Raw genomic sequence first — 12,957 nt, forward strand, 5'->3', positions numbered from 1 at the left:
CCCAGATCCTAGGACTTTTGCCAGCATCAGGGACTCTGTAAATATTGTTGAAATACTAATCTGATGAGTTTCCTTATTGATCAAATGAGGGGGTTGGCCTTATTCAGAATTTCCCAGTGGTTCACTGTGTAATATTTATTCTTTGCAAAGCTAACGTACTTTACATGAAAAGGGGTTCCATGATTAAATAAGTTTTGCAACTGCTGGGTTAACTTGATTAAGCAGATTTCTTTATCATGACTGCTCATATCTGGAATGTGGTATAGAGTGTTTTCCAAACTTATCTGAAGATAGAATCCTGTTTTCTTGCTGTTCTCCTAAGACAGTGATCCCAGCACATACTTTGCTAATCCCCATCTTAAAGATTCTTCTAGCACCATGTTTACCTGCTAAAGACTCTGTTGCAAATAATTAATCTGTGATAGATTTAAATAAGCAAATTGTTAGGTAGAATGACTTTATATATGACAGCTGGACAATATCCTGTGGAAAGGATAAGAAAAAAAATCCACTGTGAATTCGTTTATGTTATAAAAACTCTGTCATGCTTGATCATCAGCTGGAAACGGCATAGAACACGCTGAGGCTGGCAATTATCTTCTAACTCCCAACTGCAACACATTTTTTAAAATGTTACACCAAGTTCAATTATTTATGCTTTTTAAAATTGAGAAAAGAGGCTGGGTGTGGTGGCTCACACCTATTATCCCAGTACTTTGGGAGGCTGAGGCAGACAGATCACCTGAGGCCAGGAGTTCGAGACCAGCCTAGCCAACATGGTGAAACCCTGTCCCTAGTAAAAATACAAAAATTAGCCAGGCATGGTGGCGTGCACCTGCAGTTCCAGTTACTGGGGAGGCTGAGGCAGGAGAATCGCTTGAACCCAGGAGGTAGAGGTTGCAGTGAGCCGAGATGGCACCACTGCACTACAGCCTGGGTGATACAGCAAGATCCTGTCTCAAAAAAAAAAAAAAAAAGAAAAGAAAAGAAAAGAAAAAAACGGAGAAGGAGTTCTTTCTTTCTTTCTTCAAAGGAGAATTAGGGGAATGATCTACTATTTTCTAAGGATAGACTCTTCCACTCCCCGATATTAACTGAGTCCAGTGGAGGAATTCAGAATCCGTCAGTGAAAAAAACACACCTTCTTTTCTTCAGATTAAAACAAAAGTTGTCCTAAGCAAGTTTTCCTTGAAATTCCAAGATCTTTTTCAGCTTCATATCCTCTGGATGGTTAGTGGACAAAGAGTGCTTTAGTCTGAATCATGCTATATGATCCACCTACAAAATCACGCTGAGTCTGCGTGGGAGAGACAGAGGTATTCGTTCATTCCTGACTTATTCATTCCACTCTGCTTTTTCACTGTGAGATGACGATGACTGATGGTGCTGATGATCACGATGATGATGACCATAATGGTGATTCCTACTGTTATTTTGACACAGAGCCTCACGCCGTTACCCAGGCTGTGGTGCAGAAGTGAGATCCTAGCTCACCACGCCTTCCAACTCCCGGACGCAAGTGATCCTCCCACCTCAGCCTCTCAAGTGCCTGGGACTACAGGCGGGCACCACCACACCCCGTTAATTTTTTAATTGTTTTGTAGAGACGGGATCTTGCTGTGTTGCCCAAGCTGATCTTGAACTCCTAGCCTCAAGTGATCCTCCTGGCTCAGCCTCCCAGGGTGCTGCGATTATGGACATAAGCCGCCATGCTTGGCCCTGTGAGATTATTTTTAAATAGACTTAGTGTAATTAACCTTACGCAGAGATGCTCTGTGGTGCCATTCATACCCAGAGCTCCCCCTGAGACCAGGCTGAAGGCTCAGCAGAAACCACCTCTCTGCCCGGCTACCTCTGTGCACTCTCCCACCTCCCTCGCCACGCTACAGGTTTCCCCTGAGGGAATCCCCATCTCAGGCTGTGCTTCTAGGGAAACTGACCTAAGACAGGCTCACTTTCTTTTTCTCTCCCCGTTAACCAGCTTTCTCTGCTTACCCAGTTTTTGGCACCAAAATGGCTTGGGTTTGCGATGGCACCAGTTTGAGATCAAATTTTTAAAAAATCAACTTGCTATAGTCTCTTGGGTCTCCTGGTTCCAATATTTTTAATAATCAGATTGGCCAGGTAACAACGGCTGAGTTCTGTCTGCCCTGATCATGCCGTGCGGATAAGCGTCTATTAGGAGAAACAGTCTTCAGAGAAGGTGTGGTGGGCAGGGTGTGCACTCAAGGCATAGACCCTGTGCAGCTTGGACTTTTCCATCAGAGTGTGCATAGCTTGAGGTCAAGGATCATGGCGTTTTTTGTTGTTGCTATTGTTTTGTTTTGTTTTGTTTTTTTGAGATGGAGTCTCTCTCTGTCACCCAGGCTAGAGTGTAGTGGCACAATCTCGGCTCACTGCAACCTCTACCTACCAGGTTAAAGTAATTCTCCTGTCTCAGCCTCCCCAGTAGCTGGGACTATAGGCGTGCCACCAAACCCAGCTAATTTTTGTATTTTTAGTAGAGACAGGGTTTCACCATATTGGTCCGGCTGGTCTCAAACTCCTGACCTTGTGATCCGCTCATCTCAACCTCGCAAAGTGCTGGGATTACAGGTGTGAGCCACCGGGCCCAGCTGGATCATGCCTTTTACTGCCCATACCCAAGAGATTTAATGACACACTGTAAGGTTTATAATGTACTGAATAAGTGAGTCAAGAAATGAATCTTTCCATGGCTCACCTCAGCCCACGATGACCCGTCCCTTTTTGCAGCCTTTGCTTTTTACAACAGGTACACCACACCATCAAGCACCAGACTATGTCATAGCTTGCATTATTTTCCAGTTCTTTATGTATGTGATGGCCTCATTTCTATAAATTGTAAAACCTCCAAATTAGACACTATACAACAAGTCATTCATTTTGCTTTTTAAAGCATTTATTAAGTGCTGGGAGCCAGGCAACAGGCTGGATTCTGAAGATTCAACAAGAAACAAGCAACAGTGCCTACCTTCAAGAAATGCACAGTGCTGTGAGGAAGATAAGTTCAGTAGCCAGAAACGTGAAATAAACACTGTGGATAAAGATAAGCCCCGGCTGCTGGGTAAACATGGACGAGGGAAACATACCTCAGATTGCACATTTCACAGGGTTGTGGTCAGGACTGGATGATATAAACAATCTGGATGTAATAAATATTAAGAATTTTGCACATGGTGTCTGCTCCATAAATACTAGTTCACATAACATTCTCCTTCCTTTTTGCCAAACCTTGCTGCAAAGGACTCTTGCTAGAAGATAAATTAAGTGACTTCTTAAGAGACACTGTTTTTAAGAGCACTGATAGATATAACTGGTGTGATATTTTTAGGCTAGAAATAGGCTTTATTGTATTCACTTCCCTACATGTCTCCCAGTACAGTTTGATCATTCTGAAAATTGGGCAGTATCACCTCTCCACAAAAGGGTCTGCTTCTCATCCTAACGAGAGCTCTTTTCCTCCCATCTCATGACTCTTAGAAGAGCGAGTAAGCGGACTTGAGAGACTTGAGTTCTGATCCTGATTCTCTGACAATCTTTCTGATCACGGAGAAGTTACTTTCCTAAATCTCATTTTCCTCTGCTATACGTGGGGGAAATAGTACCCACCTCAAAGAATGGTAGTGATGACCCAAGAAGGTAACTCATGGATAGATCTTAGCACACTCAATCATTCAACAAATGTTAATGGAGCACCTAATCTGTACTGGATGCTAAAGATAGAGCAGAAAAGGAAAAACAAAAACACAGACCAACTTATACTTGCCCTCATCGAGCTTACACTCTGGTGGGGGAGAGAGAACATATATGAGATAGATAAGGACGACTCATAGTATGTTTGAAAGTGATAAGAGCTAGGAAGGGAAAAGAAAACAAAGCAAAGAAGGATGTGAAATAGAAGGCAGGCATTGAAATTCCCGGAGGGCGAATTATCTGAATAAAGACCTAAACAGGTAGTGCCTGGCACAGGTGAATACGCGGTAAATTTTAGCTATTTTACTAGGACATAGTTTTGCTCCACTGCTCTGGATTTGGAGCACATTGTGGCCAACATGTCTTGGAGAATGCTGATTTAAGGTAATGACTTGGAGTTGTCACACTTTGCTAGCGGTTAGACTTAACCACCGTTCAGATTTCTCATCTGCATTACTGGCTGCTCTCATTTTTTTCCCCTCTGCACTCATGAAGGTTCTTTTCTTAAAACAAATACACATCATCCCCCTCTGGGGTGATATTGCTACCAGAGGAGCTACTAAAGCATTTGCTCTTACATCTTTCATAAGGACCTGTCCTCATAAAAGAAGCACTTTGTCTCCCACAATTGTTTCTCATCAGATGCTAAATTACATGAAAGGGTGCCTTGTTCCAAGTGGAGCATGGGGGCCTCTCACTCAAATGTGGTTAGTGCTAATGGGATCTGCGTGGCTTGCATGGAGGGTGAGACATTTAGCCTGTCATAGAAGTTGACACTGTAAATAGCAACAGGTTCCAGATAGAAATACCCAACGTCAACGCACTTGGTTACTGAGTTAACATGATGACACCACAATCCAAGGGGCTGGGAGCGCAGTAGAAACAGTTGTCCCTGGTGACTAAGGAAGTGAGAAGAGAAGGATTTTCTCGCATCTATTTTCTCTTTTCTAGCCAGACAAAAATCCCTGAATTCCTAAGATAAAACCATTTGATCTGAATTTTCCATCTGCATCTTTTTCTCCTTTTATTCATGCTTCTCAAGCTTTTGACCACGTCCTTTCCAGCTCTAATCAATAACAGTTTGCTAAACACCCAGTTGTTAAACACCCAGTTGAGGAAGAGACTGTTTGACCACGTCCCTTTCACTCTAGTCAATAACTGTTTGCTAAACACCCAGTTGAGGGTGAGACCGAGCTGTGTGATCTTGGGCAAGTTGTGCAAATTGTTCAGGTTTCAGTTGCTTCTTTGACATGGGAATGAGAACACCTAACCGGATAAAACATGAGATTCTGTGAGTGAGGGTTGTGAGCTCAGCAAAGACTCAATGACACCAACAATCATCTCTTAAGGGGCTTCTTGTATAGCTGGATGGACAATGTTGGCACCTGGATGAAGGAAAAAGACCACATATGCAATGTTAAGGTATAATGAAAGCAAGGATTCCAAGATAGATGACTCACTACTAATGGCTCAACGGTCTCTTCCTGGCATAGCACTAGTATATGACAGTAAGGACAGCAAGGTGTGTGTGTGTGTATGTGTGTTTGACGGATAAATCAATCGTGGCATATTCCTACAATAGGATACCAGGGAACAATGGAAATGAATGATCTACAGCTTCATGCAAAAGCATGAATGAAGATTTTTAAAACCAAGGGAAAGATACCTGGGTTCAGCTGAAACGCCAGCTTGTTCCACTCGGAGAAGCTCACTTTGTGAGAACCAACAGGAAGGAGGCTGAGCTGCCTGAACCTCTTCTCTATGAATTCATGGCATAATAGGTGTTAAAAAATAAAAGACCTCTGGACTGGTAAAAATGTTTCTCTTCATTGAGTAGAGATGTGGTGTCATCTCCCCCAAAGAAATGTTTAAAGCAAATTTCAATCGTGTCCAAAAATAAAAATAAAAAGATCTGACTCTATTTACTCAGTGTACGAGATGAACAGAAGCAAATGTAAAACCAGCAATTCAATAAACAAGAGAGAGCAGGATAAATAAATGGAAAACAAAACAAAAATCTCCCACTCAAAGTGAATCTCACAAACCAAAATTCCAGGAACACACAAACCATCTCATGCTAAGAAAAAGATCAGCAAATTCAGAATGGAAATTCCCTTTCAGTTGAGTTCACTGAAGTTGCTGTATAGAATATTAGAATATTAAAAAAAGTAGAGTCTCAGTAATAATGAACAAAACATAACAGAAAAAAGATAGTAAAAAAATTATAAAGCATTTAGAAAACATTTAACAAAATACGTGCCAGAGTTTTACAGAGAAAAACATAACCTTATTGAAGGACATGTAAAGTACACGAATAAATTAAAAATGATATCCTCTTTTGCATAAAAAGATTCAATAGTATAAAAGAAGTCAATTCTCCCCAAATTTTTACAAACTTAATTAACACAAATCCAATCAATACCCTAACAAAGTTTTCTCTGGACTTGAGCAAGTCTAAATTCATAATGAAGAATAAAAGATAAAGAATAGGCAAGACAACTTTGAATAAACAACAAGGCACGAAAATTTCCTTTACCAAGTAACAGGGGTTATTAGATAGTGTGATGACGGCATTGATCAGGATAGATGCACACACCAGTGAAACCAAATATTGACCAGACGTAGACCGGCACTTGAATGTAAACTTGAAATATGACACATGTGGGATGGCCAGTCAATGGGGAAAGGATAGATCCTGGGCAATTAAGATAGAATAGGGCAATTTCACTGGCCCACATGTCCATTCCACATCATTCCACACTTGTCAGATCAGCAATCCTGAAAAACACCACTGCATGTTGTCAAGGTGCAGAGCAGGAACGAATTTCCTATGCCAGGAGTGGAAGCTAGGGCTAACACTTTGTGTGTGTGTGTGTGTGTGTGTGTGTGTGTGTGTGTGTGTGTGTTTAGAGGTAGAGTCTCACTCTCTCGCCCAGGCCGTAGTGCAGTGGTGCGATCTTGGCTCACTGTAGCCTCTAACTCCTGGGCTCAAGTGATCTTCTCACCTCAACTTCCCAAGTGGCTGGGACCACAGGCAAGGATCAATATGCCCAGCTAATTATTTAATTTTTTTTTTTTTTTTTTTTTTTTTTGTGGAGATGTGGTCTCGCTATAGTCTCAAATGCCTGGCTCAAGTGATGCTCCTGCCTCGGCCTCCCAAAGTGCTGAGATTACACGGGTGACCCACTGCACTTGAACCACTTTGGATAATACTGGTAGTACCATCACAAAGAAAATTCTAGAGAGTTTAGGGAAAACAAAACATAAACTTTTAAAAGAAATTAAAGGAGAATATATCTATGTCCTAGGAATAGATAAGTTTTCTTAAACAAAAGAATAAAAGCAAAAACCATAGAGACTGATATATTGGAAGTGTATTAGAATTTAAAAAACCTCTGAATTACAAAGGACAAAATTAAGTGAAAAGACAAAAAGAGAGCAAGATTATTGACAATCCCATAATTGATATGGGATTAATATCAAGGGATATTTTAAAAATATCCTTATAAATCAAAGGAGTGGAGTGGGGTGAGGAAGAGTCAGAGACAATGAGAATCTGTAAAGGTTATGGATAGGTAATTTACAAAATAAAAACCATGAATGGACAATAAGCAGATGAAAATATACTAAACTTACATAGTTATTAGGGAAATACAAGTCAAAACTATATTGAGTTACTATTTCCACACTCATCAAATTGGCAATAATTAAAACTCTGTTAAGTGTGGGCTAAGATATGGAGCAATGGACACTTTCGTGTACTTCTGGCAAGAGTGCAAACTGGTGCTACCACTAAGGATAACACTGGCAACATCCAGGAACGCTGAAAATGTGTCTAGTCCATGGCCCACCAATTCCACCTTTAGAGACATCTTTAGAGACTCTCATACATGTGCACAGAAGATGACATAGACAAAAATGTTCATGGATCCTTCTCCTTCTCCTTCTCCTTCTCCTCCTACTCCTCCTCCTTGTCCTCATCCTCCTCTTTCTCCTCCCTTCCTTCCTTCCTTTCTTCTTTCTTTCTTTTTTTTGACAGGCTCTCACTCTGTCTTCCAGTGCAGTGATGCAATCACGGTTCACTGCAGCTTCGACTTCCCAGGCTCAATCAATCCTCCCACCTCAGCCTCTCAAATAGCTGTGTCTACAGGCGCAAACCATCATGCCTGGCTAATTTTTTAAATATGGGGAGAAATGGGGTCTTCCTATGTTGCTCAGACTGGTCTCAAATGCCTGGGCTCAAGCAAGCCTCCCGGTTTAACCTCCTAAAGTGCTGGGATTACAGGCATGAGCCACCACGCCTGGCCATGGAAGCATTTCTGAAAGAGCAAAAAGCTGAGAATAACCTAAAAGTCTACCAATAAGGGAATGGCTGTGTGATTCATAATATAGTCAATGAATTTATGCTGCAGAGAAAATCAATGAATTAGATACATATATTTACATGCATGAATCTCTGAAACATAATATTGAGCAAAAAGAACAAACTGCAATATGACGCAAGTAGCACAACACTCTAAAATTTTGAAACCCCACAAAAAGTGGTATATGTTGTTATAGTTACATGCAAATGTAACATTAGAATAAAAATCATGCTTAGGAATTTGAAAAGACAAAATCAGAACAGTGGTGAGCTCTAGAATATGAAGGAGGGAAGCAGAATCAGAGAGGACATGAAGAGTGTTTCAACCTACCTGTAAGACATAAAATACATTAAACTGAAGGAATTATGGCAAAATGAAAGTATTTTCAGCAGCTAGGTAAGTAGTACACAGCATGTCAAATTATTTAAAAGTTTATACATTCAAAATAAAAATGCTAATATGCAAAAAAGACTGACTTCACATGCTTATGTAAGAGCATGATTACAAAAAAACCAGTGAAAAGTTTTCAAATAGTATAAACAACTTGATTTCAATATTGTATTTTTATACATGGAAATATAATAAAGTTGTAATTAGAAATAATGAGATAATAGATAAATTTAATACCTGTTTTTTTACTCTCTAATACACACGTCTTATGTTAAAAATCAGGCTGGGCACAGTGGCTCATGCCTGTAATCCCAGCACTTTGGGAGGCTGAGGTGGGTGAATCATGAAATCAGGAGTTCAAGACTGGCCTGGCCAACACGGTGAAACTGTCTTTACTAAAAATACAAAAATTAGCTGGGCGTGATGGCAGGTACCTGTAATCCCAGCTACTCAGGAGACTGAGGCAGGAGAATTGTTTGAACCCAGGAGGCGGAGGTTGCAGTGAGCCGAGACCGTGCCATTGCACTCCAGCCTGGGTGACAGGGTGAGACTCTATCTCAAAAATAAAATAAAATAAAAATCAGACGGGACTTCTTTTTTTAAATTTTTTAAATTATACTTTAAGATCTGGGATACATGTGCAGAACATGCAGGTTTGTTACATAGGTATATATGTGCCATGGTGGTTTGCTGCACCCATCAACCCATCGTCTACATTAGGTATTTCTCCCAATGCTATCCCTCCCCTAACCCTCCACCTCTGACAGACCCCAGTGGGTGATGTTCCCCTCCCTGTGTCCATGTGTTCTCACTGTTCAACTCCCACTTATGAATGAGAACATGCAGTGTTTGGTTTTCTGTTCTTGTGTTAGTTTGCTGAGAATGCTTGTTTCCAGCTTCATCCATGTCCCTGCAAAGGACATGAATTCATCCTTTTTTTGGCTGCATAGTATGCCATGGTGTATACATGCTACATTTTCTTTATCCAGCATATCATTGATTGGCATTTGGGTTGGTTCCAAGTCTTTGCTATTGTGAATAGTGTTGCAATAAATATACATGTGCATGTCTTTATAGTAGAATGATTTGTAATCCTTTGGGTATATACCCAGCAATGGGATTGTTGGGTCAAATGGTATTTCTGGTTTAGATCCTTGAGGAATTGCCACACTGTCTTTCACAATGGTTGAACCAATTTACACTCCCACCAACAGTTTAAAAGCATTCCTGTTTCTCCACATCCTCTCCAGCATCTGTTGTTTCCTGACTTTGTAATGATCGCCATTTTAACTGGTGTGATATGGTATCTCATTGTGTTTTTGATTTGCATTTCTCTAATGACCAGTAATGATGAGCTTTTTTTCATATATTTGTTGGCTGCATAAATGTCTTCTTTTGAGAAGTGTCTGTTCATATCCTTCACCCACTTTTTGACGTTTTTTTTCTCGTTAATTTGTATAAGTTCCTCATAGATTCTAGATATTAGTCCTTTGTCAGATGGATAGATTGCAAAAAATTTCTCCCATTATTTAGGTTGCCTGTTCACTCTGATGATAGTTTCTTTTGCTATGCAGAAGTTCTTTAGTTTAATTAGATCCATTTGCCAATTTTGGCTTTTGTTGCCATTGATTTTGGTGTTTTAGTCATGAAGTCTTTGCCCATGCCTATGTCCTGAATGGTATTTGGGATGCAAAGTTGGTTCAACATACACAAATCAATAAACATAATCATGAAGTCTTTGTCATGAAGTCATGAAGTCTTTGCCCATGCCTATGTCCTGAATGGTATTTGGGATGCAAGGATGGTTCAACATACACAAATCAATAAACATAATCCATCACAGAAACAGAACCAATGATGAAAACCACATTATTATCTCAGTAGATACAGAAAAGGCCTTTGATAAAATTCAACACCCCTTCATACTAAAAACTCTCAACAAACTAGGTATTGATGGAACATGTCTAAAAATAATAAGAGCTATTTATGACAAACCTACAGCCAATATCACACTGAATGGGCAAAAGCTGGAAGCATTCCCTTTGAAAACTGGCACAAGATACAGATGCCCTCTCTCACTACTCCTATTCAACATAATATTGGAAGTTCTGGCCAATGGAATTAGGCAAGAGAAAGAAATAAAGCGTATTCAAATAGGAAGAGAGGAAGTCAAATTGTCTGTTTGCAGATGACATAATTGTATATTTAGAAAACCCCATCATCACAGCCCAAAATGTCCTTAAGCTGATAAGCAACTTCAGCAAAGTCTCAGGATACAAAATCAATGTGCAAAAATCACAAGCATTCCTATACACCAATAGTAGACAAACAGAGAGCCAAATCATGAGCGAACTCCCATTCACAATTGCTACAAAGAGAATAAAATACCTAGAAATACAACTTACAAGGATGTGAAGGACCTCTTGAAGAAGAACTACAAACCACTGCTCAAGGAAATAAGAGAGGACACAAACAAATGGAAAAACATTCCATGCTCATGGATAGGAAGAATCAATATTGTTAAAATGGCCATACTGCCCAAAGTAATTTATAGATTCAATGCTATCCCCATCAAGCTACCATTGACTTTCTTCCCATAATTAGAAAAAACTACTTTAAATTTCATACGGAACCAAAAAAGAGTCCATATAGCCAAAACAATCCTAAGCAAAAAGGACAAAGCTGGAGGCATGATGCTACCTGACTTCATACTATACTACAAGGCTACAGTAACCAAAACAGCATGGTACTGGTACCAAAACAGATATCTAGACCAATGGAACAGAACAGAGGCCTCAGAAATAATGCCACACATCTAAAACCATCTGATCTTTGACAAACCTGACAAAAACAAGCAATGGGGAAAGGATTCCCTATTTAATAAACGGTGTTGGGAAAACTGGCTAGCCACATGCAGAAAACTGAAACTGGACCTCTTCCTTACACCTTATACAAAAACTAACTCAAGATGGATTAAAGACTTAAACGTAAGACCTAAAACCTTAAAAACCCTAGAAGAAAACCTAGATGGGACATTTCAAATTTTAACCTCTATCCCATGTCTTTAAGGAATTCTGAAACAGATGCATAGTAAGAGCATTCCAATCATGGAAGGTTGGTAGGTTTCCCCAGCTCCAGAGTCCTGCTGAATTACACCAGAATATTTTGTCATTATTATTTGCAAAGTGCGTATGTGAGTATAATACTATCTACTTTTGGAGGCCTACTGCTTCAGCTGAGTTCCCAAGAAAACAGATCCTGAGAAGAAGCTTCTAAGCTGGTACTTTATTGGAGGAGAGGAGGTAATCTCAGGCTGAGAAATGTCAAGCACAGGAGGAGGAAAACTAAATAATCAGTAGTGCATAGTGAGGTGGCTGTGATTCCATGAGGAAGCACATGTGGTTACTCAGACATATGGGTTGTCTCTGGACAGGCTGCACAGAGCCTCCACCATATGGGGATAGAGTCCATCCGGGAGAGGATGGGAAGGGAATTTATTTGCTGGCTACATCCTATATCTCAATTGGTCAAAGTTTGCCCCATGGGACATTAACTCCATAGCATCTCCAGGTTCTGACACCCAAAGTAGCCAAATTCCAAACCCAGTGCTTCATCTGGGTCGAGACAATGGGAGAAACTAGACCTTTAATGGGGCAAGTACAGTGTATCCGGGTGCTGCTGTGCCTCGTGGCCACCAAGTTTTGTAGGAGAGATGCTGAGCTGGAGCTGGCCATGAGCCTAAAAGTGGTCATGGTAGCTGGCATTGCTGGGCAGTGAGCTAACAGCTCATCCACAAAGCAGCAGTTGATGTAAGCGGCCTGGGGGAGTGCATAAACTGATGAAACACCATCAATCCTGGATGCACTCACACTCTCTCATTATATCCAGTTCTCATCCTCAGAGAACAAGATACCCTCATGTTTTTCCCTAAGAGGGAAAGTGCAAATCTAATTCTTCAAAGTGGTAGGCAGTGACCCTCTCCAGAAAAAGACTTAATAAAGGTTAAGAAGCCAAGTTGCCCTTTGTCATAGCAAGTCTCACAGCTGTAACTAACTCTTATCAACTCTTTCTGCTATCATGAATTATGGATTCGCCCTTGGCCAGCCTGGTGACTAATCTGGATTTTTTTTTCTTGTGGAATAATCCAGAACATCATACTCCAAGGAGTCTTTGAGAGTTTGAATAATCCAGAGTGGATTCGTTGGGTTTGGAATAATCCAGAACTTCATATTCCCAAGGACTCCCTGAGTTGCCCTGCTGCCTCAGTTGCCTATTCATGGTTACCAGTGACCACATGAACACTAAGAGATGCCCCACTGAATCCCCTGGGTTTCTGACATGCTCCTCCCTACTCTCATTGTGCAGAACCAGAAACCTGTCAAGGCTGCACATTTTATATTCTTTGCAGTTCTGCCATCCTTATAATCAGATCCTAGGCCTGATTTTCAGTGAGTCTTCTCTGTGGCTGCAGACCTAGCTTTTCACGGCA

The sequence above is a fragment of the Theropithecus gelada genome, chromosome 9 (genome assembly GCF_003255815.1).
Source record: "Theropithecus gelada isolate Dixy chromosome 9, Tgel_1.0, whole genome shotgun sequence".
Taxonomy (NCBI): Eukaryota; Metazoa; Chordata; class Mammalia; order Primates; family Cercopithecidae; genus Theropithecus; species Theropithecus gelada.